Consider the following 14945-nt stretch of genomic DNA (forward strand, 5'->3'; position numbering starts at 1 on the left):
GTGTCTTTAATTGTATTTGTGTTAGAGACCTCCGGTCACTGACCTAGAAGTATTAGCATTTTAACAGGGGGTTCTGAAAACCTCAAAGGACCCCAGCCCCTAATGAGTAAAAGTTAAGTGGAGAACATGACAGGAGCAAGACAGTGTAGACCTGACACTTCGCAAGTTATTCACAGAGAGGGATCCTCAACTTTTATACCTCTTCTAAGGGACAGTGTGGACTCTGGATTCATCACAGAAGCTAATTTTGCTTGTGGTCAATATGAAAAAAACTGCCGCCCGTCCCCAACCTACTTTGGAATGGAGTCGGTCCTGAGATACAGAAAAGAAAAGGAACGTTGGTTTGGAAGGAATAAAAATTGAACATCTTGTTGACACTCTTGGTAAACAGAGGACCCCATCTATCAAAGTGGCCCTTCCAAGGTGCCATGATCTTGCCCTAAATGGATATGTTGTATGGAGATGACCAAACAGCTCTGGATTCTGGAGAGTGTTAGGCCTTCCAGTATTTAATCACCCTAGGCAAGTGTGTCCCTTAGCTGATCTGATGATAAGGGTTTCATATGAGATAATCAGGCACAGGAAATAGATGGGGCATAAAGAAAGTGGCTTTTTCCTTCCGTGAGAGCATTTCATTTGTATAAGGATTGCTACTGTCTTATGAACTCATACCTACTAGTATAATCATCAGGTAATTTTATAACGTTCCTTCTGTTGGCTTAAAAAGAGGAAGAGATTGCCTGCATAGCACCTGAATGGCATTTGCTGCTGCAAAAAGAATACACTAAACATACAGCATTTTATTTGAAGGGTTGTCTTTTGTTTTTTTGTTTTGTTGTTGAATACTGAGCACCTTGATTCGATTTGAATTTTAAGAAAATTACTATAGTTTAATTTATTACAAAATATTTCAAGTGATGAATGTTATATAGTAACCTCTTCCAGCTGGTGTAAAAAAAAACCAGTTTTCCTGACTTGCAAATAAGAGTTCTGAACTCAACAGTTGCAATTTTGATCATTTGTAAATACTCAGCAAACAATCATATAGTTCCATGATTGTTAAGTGTGTCCTTCTTCATTCCTTTTCTTCTTAAATCGTATTGATATTTCACTTTGGTACTGATCAGATAATGTTGCAAAAGTCTCTGAGGAGCCCTGTTTCCTGCTCCTTATGTCTAATAGGGGCTGTTTCAAATATCAACCCTTCTGCCAACAATTTCACTGCTAATGTTTTTCTCTATATTAAGAAAACTTCCTGTAAACTGGAAGCCAGAAAGAGACTTCAAGCTCATTGAACCCACTCTCCCACTAAATGTAAGAAAACCATTTGCTACATCTAGACTAGGTCTTTGGGTTGATTATCCCCAGTGATGGGTAACTCACCACTTCAAGACACAGTTGGTCTTTTTTTTTTTTTGGCAGGTATTTCTACTAATCCTGTAGATGGATATCAAAGTCATATTTAAAAACTTTAGAAATACTGTCAGCTATGCTTTAGGAAACACACTATGTTTCCATATATGATTATTAACATAAAGAACATAATGTAAAATAAAGATTTGCATATTTCTTTTCTAAAACGTAATCTTATTTTACTTCTTAGTAAGAGAATAAAAACGTATTTGTATTCATTTGCTAATGAATTTTCAAAGTGATATAGGAATCAATATGTATTTATTAGGGAAATTGCTTCTCATTCTTACAAGTTTGCTCTCAGGTTTCCCTAAAAGGAAAATGGCCAAGGTATTTGGAGAATGGATAAGAATCAGTCTCCATCATAATTAAACAATTGCAGGCTTGACCACTCATTAGATGTTTACTGTGTTAATCTTTTATTGTTGCTGTAACAGATTACCACAAATTTGGTGGTTTAAGACAACACAGCTCTATTAGTTTACAGTTCTGGAGGTGAGAAGTCAGAAATGGGTCTCACATGGCTGAAAGCAAGGTGTTAGCAGGGTGATGTTCGTTCAGGGGCTCTGGGGGAGATTTCAGTTCCTTGCCTTTCTTTTTTTTTTTTAAATATTTATTTATTTTTTATTTATTTGGCTGTGCTGGGTCTTAGTTGCAGCACGCGAGGTCTTTAGTTGCGACATGCGGAATCTTAGTTCCCTGACCAGGGATCAAACCTGGGCCCCCTGCATTGGGAGTGTGGAGTCTTAACCACTGGACCACCAGGGAAGTCTCCTTGCCTTTCTTTTCTAGCTTCTAGAAGCTGCCCTTTTGGCTCGCGACCCCCTCCCATCCTCACAGTTGAGTTCTTTGCATGTGGAATTACTCTCTCACTCTTTTGCCTCCCTCTTCCACATTGAAGGACCTTTGTGATCACCTTGGACCCACCTGGATAATCCAGAATAACTTTTCTATTTTAAATTTAGCTGTTTAGCAACCTACTTTCATCTGCTAATTTAATCTCCTTTGTCACGCCACGTAATGTAACATATCCATCCTTTCCAGGGATTAGGACTTAAACATCATTATCCTGCCTACCATAGATACTCATGTGGATGTTTGACTTAGATTTGAACTGAATTTCATGACCACCTGAATTTATCAGATAATTACCCAGTCCAAATCTTTGGTCTGTATAAACTGGACACATGAATTCAGTGCCCTTACATTTTTCCTTGCCTTGAACCTTGAATATAAATTCACTATGCAGTGCAAGTTTTTTAAATTGCAGTTTTTTTTAATAGGAAGACCCAATGTTATTGAGTTTATAAATGACATAGTGACATATTAACTGTGATTTACAAACAAAACATAATTATTGCAAAATTGAAATACAGGAGTAGAAACTCCTTTAGAGACTTTAAATATCTCCGTAGCATTATTATGTCAATAAAGGGGAACTCATGTGCTGAAAATATAAGATTTGTTTATTTATTGACTGGTCATATCTATAAATACTAACTTCATGAAATATTTAGTACTGAATGCCAAGATCAATTGGATTTATCATTCATTCATTCATATATAAAAAAAGAAAATACATTCCTATGTATGTGTATATATACGTATATATCTATTTATATAGATGTATAGATATAGATATCGAGCATTTTAGTCCCAAAAAGCTTTAAATCCCAATACAACTGCCTGTTTGCTGTTTCCAGGTAAATCTGGAATTTATCTTGCTGTTTCCATTCTTAAACCTAGAATGTGGAAAAGTAACACTGTAATTCACTTGTATGCTTGGTTGAATCCTCTATCACACAGGAAAGTATTTTTACCTGGTGAACCTTTTTACATTTCAAAGCTTCTTCCCCTTCCAATGAAAATAATAGCTTCTAGTTCTTTTCATCTCTGCATCATGAAAATTCAATTTCCTTGCCCTCTAAGCTTTTATTTATTTTTTTAACCCTTCGTATTATAAAGTCTGTAGTTTGGTGTTATGCCATACCTGTTTCCTGTGCAGTACTTTTTCCATGTTTAGCCCTGCAGATATCTTTCTAAGTGGCACATTATATTGTATGCACTTTATTTTTTTTTATTTTTTTTATAAATTTATTTATTTATTTATTTTTGGCTGTGTTGGGTCTTTGTTTCTGTGCGAGGGCTTTCTCCAGTTCCGGCGAGCGGGGACCACTCTTCATCGCGCGTGCGCGGGTCTCTCATCATCGCGGCCTCTCCTGTTGAGGAGCACAGGCTCCAGACGCGCAGGCTCAGTAGTTGTGGCTCACGGGCCTAGTTGCTCCGCGGCATGTGGGATCTTCCCAGACCAAGGCTCGAACCCGTGTCCCCTGCATTGGCAGGCAGATTCTCAACCACTGCGCCACCAGGGAAGCCCTGTATGCACTTTAAATCAGATTGCCTCCTCCTGGTGCAGGCTTTATCTTTGGGAAAAAAAAAAAAAAATTTCTTTTTGACATTTATGTGAAACACACATGAGGTTATGCAGAAAGCTTCCAATTAAAGAATGAAAGGTTGTAATTTGTCCAATTGTTTTATCAGCATCTTAAAATCAGCATAAATTACCATTGGCCTGGACCAGTTAGTAAGTGTGCCTTTGAAAGACAACTTAACAGCAAGGCCAGCACAGATGTAAGATTATTAAGTGAGGTAGAAAATGATTAATTACTCAATGACTGTTTATAGAATGGGAAATAAGATCTCAGGCCCCAGAACTGAGGGATCCTAAAATTGCGGTATCTGATCATCACTCTGGTTAATATCGCCAAAAGAACATTTCATGATATGTTAAAGACGGGAAGGAAACTATTGCTAATTTCACAGTGGAAACTGAAGTGTAGAGAGAGTGTAGGAGGCTTATACCAGGCCACTCAGCCAGAAGCTAGCCACACGGGGTCGGTGCCCACTTCCAGACTGTTTCTGCTTCACCTGGTCCGGGTAGGGCAGCAAGTCCATCCGGAGATCCAGCAGCTGCTACAACAATGGCATGGATGGCATCCTGTGTGTTTCCTGCCCAGTCCGGCTGTCCCAGAGAGAAAGCCTGAGGGCACCTTCCCCCATGGAACTAACCCAGGGCAGTCAGAGCTGCTGTGGAGGTCACCCTCACTGCGGGCTAGGTTCCACCACAATGACTGACGAGTCCTCCCAAACGGCATCACTCCTGTTCACTCACACAGTCCAGTCATGAACATGGTGAAAATTTAAATATAAATGCGAACTACCGAACTATAATACAGTAACAACAAATCCTTTATGACTCAGGATGGCCAAGCATGAATTACGTCAGGGGACTGTTATGAACCAGAGGAAAAGCAACCTCATTAGAAGATAACATTAGGGCTTCCCTGGTGGCGCAGTGGTTAAGAATCCACCTGCCAATGCAGGGGACACGGGTTCGAGCCCTGTTCTGGGAAGATCCCACATGCCGCGGAGCAACTAAGCCCCTGCGCCACAGCTACTGAGCCTGCGCTCTATAGCCCGCGAGGCATAACTACTGAGCCCACGTGCCACAACTACTGAAACCCACATGCCTAGAGCCCACGCTCCGCAACAAGAGAAGCCACCGCAATGAGAAGTCTGCACACCACAATGAAGAGTAGCCCCAGCTCACCGCAAGTAGAGAAAGCCCTCACGGAGCAACAAAGACCCAACACAGACAAAAATAAATAAATAAAATAAGTAAATTTATAAAAAAACAAAAAGAGAGAAAGAAGATAACATTAATTACAGATCTCAGACCCCTCCAAAGGGAATCTTTGGGATCATCACCAATATAATTGATATTTACATTTTCCAATGGTATTATAAAATAGAAGTCATTATTGTTCTGCACTTTAGAAACCAGATATGTAGTGAAACGAAGCAATAAATCTGAATTTAATTCATATCTCTGTCAAAACTTCCATTACCAAATGTGGCAATATAATGATGAAGACGCTAATAGGAATATTTCTTCCTACCAAATGACCAAACTTAGATAATTACACTTTCGTTAACATCATATCTGAAGACACATTTTTAAAATATTTAAATCAATATTATTTGTGGAGGCTGATATTTAAAGGAAATGCTGCCTAGATGGAGAGAAAAACAAAAACTAATGGTGGTTGTATTGGAGTTGAAGAACTATTCTTTTACTTCCTCCTTTATTCTCCAAATTTCCTTTATGAGCGTGCTTAAGTTTTTTAAAGGAAAAAGGATGGTTGCATCTGCTATCCTATTATGGTTTTCAAACTGCATGTTTTATCCCAAATTAAAAATTATATTTTGAAGATCTCAGTTGCACTTTTCTAAGTATTTCTTGCCTCTTTCTGGCAGTGTCTTCAGTCTGAGACACGCCCAGGAAAGTTCATAGATATTATTTTTGTCTCATTCAGATTTTAGCATTTTATTGCATATCCTAGGAGAAAGGTTAATACAGATCTATGCATGGGGGATACACATCAAACCCCAAACCTGAAAACAGCATCCAGAGAAGCCAAGTGCAATGGTAGGGAAAACATCCGATCAGGAATTTGACATCCTGTCGTCTAGATTTGTCTTCCCTTAATTGGCTGTGTGTCCTTGGGCTCTTCATTGAACTTACAGGTTCCACAATCATCTCATTTAAAATGACTAGCCATTCCTTACAGCCACGTTGTAAGGATTATAAACTACAACATGTAAACAATTGGATGATAAATTCTATAGTGAATGAAACAGAAAGGTCATTTGTACTTTGTTGGCTAAAAATGAAGTTACAATTGTTTCATTCTTCAAATGTTAAATTACTTCTTAAGAAATACAGAAGTTTGAAAATATCTCTCTTTAAAAAAAGAAAGTAATTATAGGGATCTATACGTTGAAAGCATCTTTGTGCATCTTAGTGTATCTTTGTGTTAAGATCTGAGGTGCCCACTCCTGGTAAATCTTTACCTTTTTTACCTTTTAAAAACGGCAGGAACCACTTGTCCCTGGCAATGCTGCATTTATTAAAAACTCTCAACCTCTTTAAGTCTATTGCTGCTGCTGCTAAGTCCCAAAGGATCTTCAGAGAAACCCAGTTATAAATTAAATTTTCAGGCAGCTTTGAAACAGCTCTTTCATAAGAGTGTGTCCCTTCCGTGTCTCCAGGACTCACAGAGCTATTTAGAGCGTTGGCCTGAGCATCATGGCTTTCCCACTGGGTGCTTTTTCTTCTTCAAAAACAGTTCTAGGACAGGGCCATTCAGCTTCCCTGCCAGAGGAGATATATCCGGGACCTGATGAGCTTGAGTTGGGCTGCCAGGTCGTCCGTGTGTGAAGGGCTGGCTCTGGAGCACGTCCTCTGAGTGTGCGTTTGGGCCATTTCATCCCTCAGTTTCACTGGCTTCTACTTGTTGAATAGAGCCCGAGACTCTTTCAGAAATTCTCAGAAAGCAAAACTTGAACAGAAAGACCAAACAAGAGACATTGAGTCTGGCTGTTCGAGATTTCAGGAGAAAATGAGCCAGTCAAAGGCACAGGAATCTATTTAAGCAGTGTGTTTCTTTGGCAGCCTTTTAAAAATAAATCTTCAATATTGGGTCATTTCGGGACTCTGAATCGACTTTGATATTCCAGAGTTTCATCTGTGGATGGAATGAAGGGTAAGGGACTGAGAAAAAAGAGAAATCCTTATAAAAGGGTCCTTATTTCTCTGGACTTCTTTTCTTGATAAACAAGGAAAAACAAATTAATAAAATTCACTTTTCTATCAAATTCTCCTAGACATGGAAAATTTGACTTTGAAAGTATAGAAAGAGAAAGTTGATTTTATCTATGACAAGTAGATGAGTGCAATAACCTCCAATAATCAAAGATATTTGTATTTCTGTGGAATACTGGGAGCCCCTCAGAGAATTGTTGTAAGTTAGGACTTAGAGAAGTAGAAGAAATCATTCTGTCCATTTTATAAATTGTACAGTTGGAAAAACCAAAGGCCAGAATATTGAGTTGACTTTTTCAAGGTCTCTAAGCTGTTGAAACAGATAAGAGGACTGAAAACCAGGCTCCTAAGTCACAACTTAGTGTTTTTACTTAACGTATCACGTGACCTTCCCTAAGGGAAATTAATTTCGAGACTTGCATTGGTAGCAGCTGACAGTTTTCAGCTAGGACAACTGGTCACTTAGGTTCTACACACAATGTAGAAGTTAAGGTTGATACCAGTAGTAAACTCCTTGCTAGATTGGCAGTAGTATAGATCGCTAGAACCTAGAAACATATTTCAAAATTGAGAAAACCTCAAAGGCAGCGCTATTGTAGTAAGTTTTGAAGGGGGCGGGGCAGGGGGGCAGTAGATAATCTCCGCTGAGTCTGTTTCATCAAATGCCACCTATTGAATGCAGAGTTTGAGAAGAGGGTTAAGCATGCGCAAAGCATCAAAGGGCAGAATGTGATGGGGAGGGTTGAACGTGGTGAGCAAGAGGTATGATTCCAATTAAATCAACTAAAATTGTCCACGTGTCCCCAAAGATGAGACAAGAAACCTGTTAATGTTAGGAAAGCTCTACAAGTCTTAGGTGTCACTCAATAAAGGTTGAATAAATAAATGGATGAAGTGCTTAAGACCAGAAACATTTTTTTTAATCGCCATAACGAGAAAATGAAGGTAGAAACGGGATTCTCTAAGATGGTCTAAATTTCAGCTTCACTAAGAGCATTTAGAATAAACTTATACATTTTGATAAAAAATGGAATTTTAGGTTGCGTTTTTGCCAGTGCCTGATCCCTCTACAAAGCAGGATTCGTATCCTAAGCAACTACTTCCCTAAAACCTGAGAAATGGACATTCACATGACTTGAAGAGGAAATGAATAAGTGGAATTAGATTTGAGCACAGCCTAGAAGCTGGTTCTTGTGATTTGGAAAGCTTGCCTTGTAGCAATCTCTGAATTTCAGGTTATTTGCAAAAATATCAGTATAGTCCAAATTCCCCCATTTTAACTTTATGATTATACCCTGAAGATTTTGGAGTACACCAGCCACTTCATCACTTTGTGACTGATGAAGTCTTTGTTAGCCATGGAATAAAATCCTTGATGTAGCCCAGTTGCCCATAAATCGCTTGACGTACATATCTCATATAAATGTCATCAGTTGTTTTGTATCTCTTTCTACAACCATATACATTTCTCAACGTCTTCATAGGCACTAATGAGCTTATAGAAGCTAAAAGTAGCAACTGCATCAATCATCACCACTAATAGAAAGTCTCAAAAATCAAATTTGTTCATCCCTTTCCATTCACTGTAGTCACTGTTTATCAGGCCCCTTGCCCTTTTTATTACATTTCACCATAATTTATTTCAGCATTTCATAAATCACCAGTTTCGCCATAGCCCTGGAAATTTAGGACGGTAGAGGGGCAGAGGAGCAAAGGAATTGGAGAGAAAGGTAATTCCTATGATTTTGTTCTTAAGTCATTTTGGGTTTTACAGTCTTTATATCCCTTCTTTCCTTTTACAGTTGCTATTTGTTGTTATCTCTTCTGCTGAGTCCTATTCTCTGTATTAATTAGCTAGAGTAATTGCAATGAAATATACTTTCTCAAGTATCCCCATGGCCACAGATCTCTCTATAGGTGAAATGAACCTACCCATTCATTTTACCTTCTTCCCACTACGTTTCTTAGGATGACTCGTTGAGGAGTGGCTGTTTGGTTTTATCATGGCTTTAAGGAGAATGACATTGTGCCAGGCATGCTATAAATTGCACACTACATTTGGGTTGCATTACTAGAGTATGACGTTAAAACCAGAACTTGAAAAGAGGGGTACATTTATTCATAGTCTATGGATCTCTGCATAATCTAGCTACTGTACTATTTTAGAACACTGTACTTACACCCTGCATCCTGGCCCGGATTCACCTTTTTCAAGCCTGCCAAACCTCATTTTCAATGCAAAACACTGCCTGTGGGATCCGTTGTCTCCATCCAAATCTATGTTTTGATTTAAATTGAATCTGAAAGTGGTAAAGGTTGCAGTCCTTTGGGGAACCGATTCCTTGTGCGGAGGGAGCTGTGGAGGGCTGTGAAAGTTTAATTTTCTGTGTCCACGTGTGATTCACAGGCATACTTTGAGAGGCGGAGAGAGAAAGAATCACACACATAACACTGAGAGTATGCGGTTTACTTTTTATTGGGCCTACATGTACTTTTAAATTCTGTACCTAGAAGTCTCTGAAGATGGATGCATGGCAAATTTATTCTTATCAGGTTTATTGGGTATCAGGTCCGTTCATACAACTTTAAGCCTTCTCTTAGATTCCTATATAATAAGGTTTCAGGAGGTAGTCTCTGAGCAGGTTTTATCCATTTCCCAAGCAGAGGCTTATTTTCTCTACATCAGCAAACTTGTCATGGTAATCAGCTTTTTTGTCCCAGCCATCAATCACTCTTGATTACAGCCGGCTAGAAGTTCTGTTCTGTTGATCAGCTCACCAGTGCACATAATATTACACCTGCAGGTCAGTACAAATCATCCCTCCAAGAGAAAAGCGTTTTCCTTCAAGGCTTTTGTCCATGGTTTTATCGTTTACATTTGGGTCTCATTGAGTTGTCATGCCTATCTTTGACTCAATCTGCCCCATCATATAGAAGATGCTCTCAAAATAGTGCTCAAAGTCTGGTTGATAATTTTTACTATATTGTTCTTAGTATCGTGCTTTTGCCTTCTTCATTCCAAAGAGTAGTTTATGATCTATTGTTTCCTTATTTTCGTATTAACGTTTTCCCATTCTTAATGCAGTTATGGTAGAAATTAAAATCATATGAATGATAATTCAATGAATATTCAGTGCTGCTGTAAAAAAATAGTTTAGCACATGTTTTACTAGAATGTTTGCAAGTCTAATTTTGTTGATTTGCAATGGTTTCCTAAGTTAGATTTTTTGGTTTTATGTTTTGGCTTGGGCTAGAGAATATTTATCTTTAATTTTCAATTTATTTTAAGTAACACTAACTAGCTGTCTTCATGGTTTAAAAAGACATTGAGAAGTCAATGTTTTTAAATCAGTTGCTCAGAGTCACCATTACTCTTAGCTGTATCTGTAATATATATTTTTTTAGTAAAGTATAGTTGATTTACAATGTACTGTTAATTTGTGTTTACAGCAGAGTGATTCAGTTATTCATGTGTATATATATATATATATATATTATATATATATGTGTTTTAATATTCTTTTCCATTATGGTTTATCTCAGGATATTGAATATAGTTCCCTGTGCTGTACAGTAGGACCTTGTTGTTTATCCATTCTGTAATCACTTGCATCTGCTAATCCCAAACTCCCAATCCATCCCTCCCCTAACCCCCTCCCCCTTGGCAACCACAAGTCTGTTCTCTATTGTAATATTTATTATATGCAATAAAAGGAATTTTTATTTATCTAATCCAACTCATATTTCTTAAAACAGTAGCATTTTCAGAGTAGTACTAGAGCAATGTTTCCATGGTAAAATACTTATTGATTTCATAAAGTATTGAAAATAAGTATCTGATTAAATAAACATTTAATATATCCTTTGTGTATTCCACAAAGACACTCTTTCTATTTCTTGTATTTTGTTGTATTTTTATTACTTTATAAAATCCAGAACAGTAATTTAGAAAAGCATAAGAGATATTTAACTTTTAGAGTACACAATTATAAAGAAAACTGAATAGAATATGGAAGTACAGAATAATAAGGATTTAATTAGAAATCATGCCTCTTTATCAAAAGGTTGAATTTGCAAAAACTAAAATTTCTTCTATGGCTGGACTTCCTAGGATAATGATATATTTCTATTTTTTAATGTATTATTTTATTTTTTGTTGGGAATCTTTTTTGTTTTTCTTTTAAATTTTTATTGAAACATAGTTGATTTACAATGTTGTGTTAGTTTCAGGTGTACAGCAAAGTGATTCAGTTACACATATATATATTTCTTTTTTACATTCTATTCCATTATAGGTTATTACGAGATAGTATAAATTTCTATTTCTGAGTGAAATAAGACAACAAAGAGAGACTGCTGTTTTCATTTGATGCCGGCATTTAGATATTATTGGTTCCTACTTTAATCTATGAAACAAAACAAGGGCAAATGGCATCAATTACTGAGACAGCAACCCATGTAGAAACATAGAAACCACACAACACTGAATGGGATTTGGTTTCGAAAATCTGAGCCGAAAGCTCAAACTCGTTCTCTGCAGTATCTGTGGTCTCAAATCTTTCCAGGATGGGAGCCGATCAGTTTTGTCAAGGGGCGCTTTGTCATTATGCAGGTTTAACAATTAACGTAATGTTTTGTTGCACCCACTCTTGCTTCTCCTTATTGGCAGTCATCAGACTGGATATTTTTATGAAGAGTCAAAATACTATAGTTCATCTCTTCTTGGCCCAGAGAGTCTAGTCAAATAGTTTGCCACAAGAAACTTGTCATCTTAGCCAGCCATATGATTTTTATACTTTTAAACAGTAGCCACAGTATTATGACCTAATGCCTAACTTTGCAAATCAGCCCAACATAAGCGGCCAAGTTTGTATACTCATTAAACACTCAGATTGTCTAGAAAATGTATTACCATTTATTGCAGACTGATTTGAAATGACTGATCTTTATTTTAAAAAAATAATTCAGGAAAGAGTTTCTCTCTCTCTCTTTCTCTCTCTCTCTCTTTCCCCCCGCCCCGCTCTCTCTCCAGTTTTTCCCCTGTGGAGATGTTTACTTACATTGTAATTCTGTTAGGACTTTACCTGTTGGTAGAAAATGTGATGCAGATTTTGGGAAGTGACACATTTTGGTGGGATCCTGTTACTAACATTTTGACCCTGTCATTTCCTCTAACTTGAAACGTGTTGCCAATCTTTAAATTGAGAAAACGCTAAGAGTTAAAGCTCCGTGGAAACAGATTTGACCATAGGTCTTTCATGTAGAGAATCCAGTTTCTTCTGTTTTTAAACAAATTCTTAGGCCACTGGAAAACCTCAAAAGAATGAAAGTTAACATAGTCCTACCTCATGAAGATGTGTATTCTCTACAAAAGCTTTCTTAATTCTAGTTCACAGAATAATGGCTTCAGTATCTGGAGGTGAAGGAGGAGAGTAAGTTGTCTATATAGATTTTAAGGTGATGTCCATATTTATATCTCCAGCTGAAATCTCTTCCTCCACTTCATACTCCCGTATCAACTCCCGTATCAAGTGACCACTCAGTGTGGTCACTTGATAAGCAAGTAGATACTGCAAATCTAAAATGTTCAAAGCTAAAGGCCAGGGGCTTCCCTGGTGGCGCAGAGGTTAAGAATCTGCCTGCCGATGCAGGGGACGCGGGTTCGAGCCCTGGTCCGGGAAGATCCCACATGCCGTGGAGCAACTAAGCCCGTGCGCCACAACTACTGAGCCTGCACTCTAGAGCCCGCGAGCCACAACTACTGAGCCCACATGCCACAACTACTGAAGCCTGCACACCACAACTACTGAGCTTGTGCTCTAGAGCCCACAAACCACAACTACTAAGCCCATGAGCCGCAACTACTGAGCCCGCGCACCTAGAGCCCATGCTCCGCAACAAAAGAAGCCACCGCAATGAGAAGCCCACGTACCACAACGAAGAGTAGTCCCTGCTCGCCACAACTAGAGAAAGCCCGCATGCAACAATGAAGACCCAATGCAGCCAAAAATAATTAATTCATTAATTAAAAAAAAAAAGAAACTAAAGGCCATGGTTCACTTGCCCAAACCTGCTCCCCAGACAGCAGTTCTCTGATAATGGCAATTCCATCTTTCTGGTTCATCTGATGAAAATATTGGGATCATCCTTTCTTCCTGTCTCACACTCTATGTCCAATACTACACACAACATGTTAGGTCTACCTACAGAATATATCCAGCCATAAAAAAGAAGGAAATCATGCCATTTGCAGTAACATGGATGGACCTAGAGATGATCACACTAAGTGAAGTAAGTCAGATAAAGACAAATAACATATGATATTGCTTATATGTGAAATTAAAAAAAAAAAAAATGACACAAGTGAACTTATGTACAAAACAGAAATAGACCCACAAACATAGCAAACAAACTTCTGGTTACCAAAACGGAAAGGGGGAAGGGATAAATTAGGAGTTTGGGATTAACAGATACACACTACTATATATAAAATAGATAACCAACAAGGACCTCCTGTAGAGCACAGGGAACTCTACTCAGTATCTTGAGACCTATGTATGTATGTGTGTGTGTGTGTGTGTGTATATATATATACGTGTATATGTGTGTGTAATTGAATCACTTTGCTGTATACCTGAAGTTTCGCACACTAACACAACATTGTAAATCAACTACACTTCAACTAAAACAAACAAACATAAATTTTTATCGGAACCGGGTGAGTGAGGCAGGGTTGGACCACGTAGCGTCAGATCCTGTCCTATTTCAAATGTTGATATTTTCTTCACCTTGGATTTCTTTATGTTGCATGGACTTTAATGTTTACAAAATGTTGCATTAAAATAGCATTCTTCTTGATTACTGAGTCTTTTAAGATCCCCTTACCTTTTTCTCCTGAGGCAAATATTTCAGTCACCCCAAACTAATTCCAGCCCTGTCCTGACCCTGTGTTAAATACACCAGGCTCGCTCCCACCTCTAGGCCTTTGCATGGGCTCTTAACTTCTGCCTGGAACACTTTTTCCGCAGATTTCTACGTGGTCTGTTTCTTCAAACTTTGACCCAATGTCACCACCCCTTGATGCTGACTCTGGCTACTATATTTAGGATTTCAACACCTGTCATTCCGCCTCTCCTTACCTGGTGGTTTTTCTCCTAAGAACTAATTACCTTATAATATACTACCTAATTTACTAATTTATTATGTTTATTGTCTGCTGCCAATTAGACTGTAAGCTCTATGGGGGAAAAGATTTTTTTTTTTTTAATGGGAATTATTTATTTATTTATTTATGGCTGTGTTGGGTCTTCGTTTCTGTGCGAGGGCTTTCTCTAGTTGTGGCAAGCGGGGGCCACTCTTCATCGCGGTGCGCGGGCCTCTCACTATCGCGGCCTCTCTTGTTGCGGAGCACAGGCTCCAGACACGCAGGCTCAGTAGTTGTGGCTCACGGGCCCAGTTGCTCCGTGGCATGTGGGATCTTCCCAGACCAGGGCACGAACCCGTGTCCCCTGCATTGGCAGGCAGATTCTCAACTACTGCGCCACCAGGGAAGCCCACGGGGCAAAGATTTTTGCCTGTTTGGTTCACTGTTTTATCTAGGTACTTACTTAGAGCAGTACTTGATATATTGTGCTTAATACGTATTTATTGGGTGCATAAATTAAAGACTAAATGAATATCATGATGCTTACCAGTTATATATATGCAAACTTTATTTCACCCAGGCTTGGTAACATCTCAGCCCTCTCCCAATTTGTCTTTCCTCCTCAAATCACAAAAAGCCACATCCCACGACAAGAAATGGCGACATTCTTAGAAGAGATGCAAGAGGATACCTTGGCCCCAGTTCATCCTTGGTGAATGAATA

The 14945-nt window shown here is 38.5% G+C and overlaps 1 protein-coding gene across 6 annotated transcripts in view; it reads left to right on the top strand.

Moving 5' to 3' along the window:
- ZNF385D (zinc finger protein 385D) overlaps window positions 1–14945 on the top strand; it is a 949103-nt gene that overhangs the window by 808748 nt on the left and 125410 nt on the right. The gene's annotated exons all lie outside the window — the stretch shown is intronic.

Source organism: Balaenoptera acutorostrata, chromosome 4 (assembly GCF_949987535.1).
Source record: "Balaenoptera acutorostrata chromosome 4, mBalAcu1.1, whole genome shotgun sequence".
Lineage (NCBI taxonomy): Eukaryota > Metazoa > Chordata > Mammalia > Artiodactyla > Balaenopteridae > Balaenoptera > Balaenoptera acutorostrata.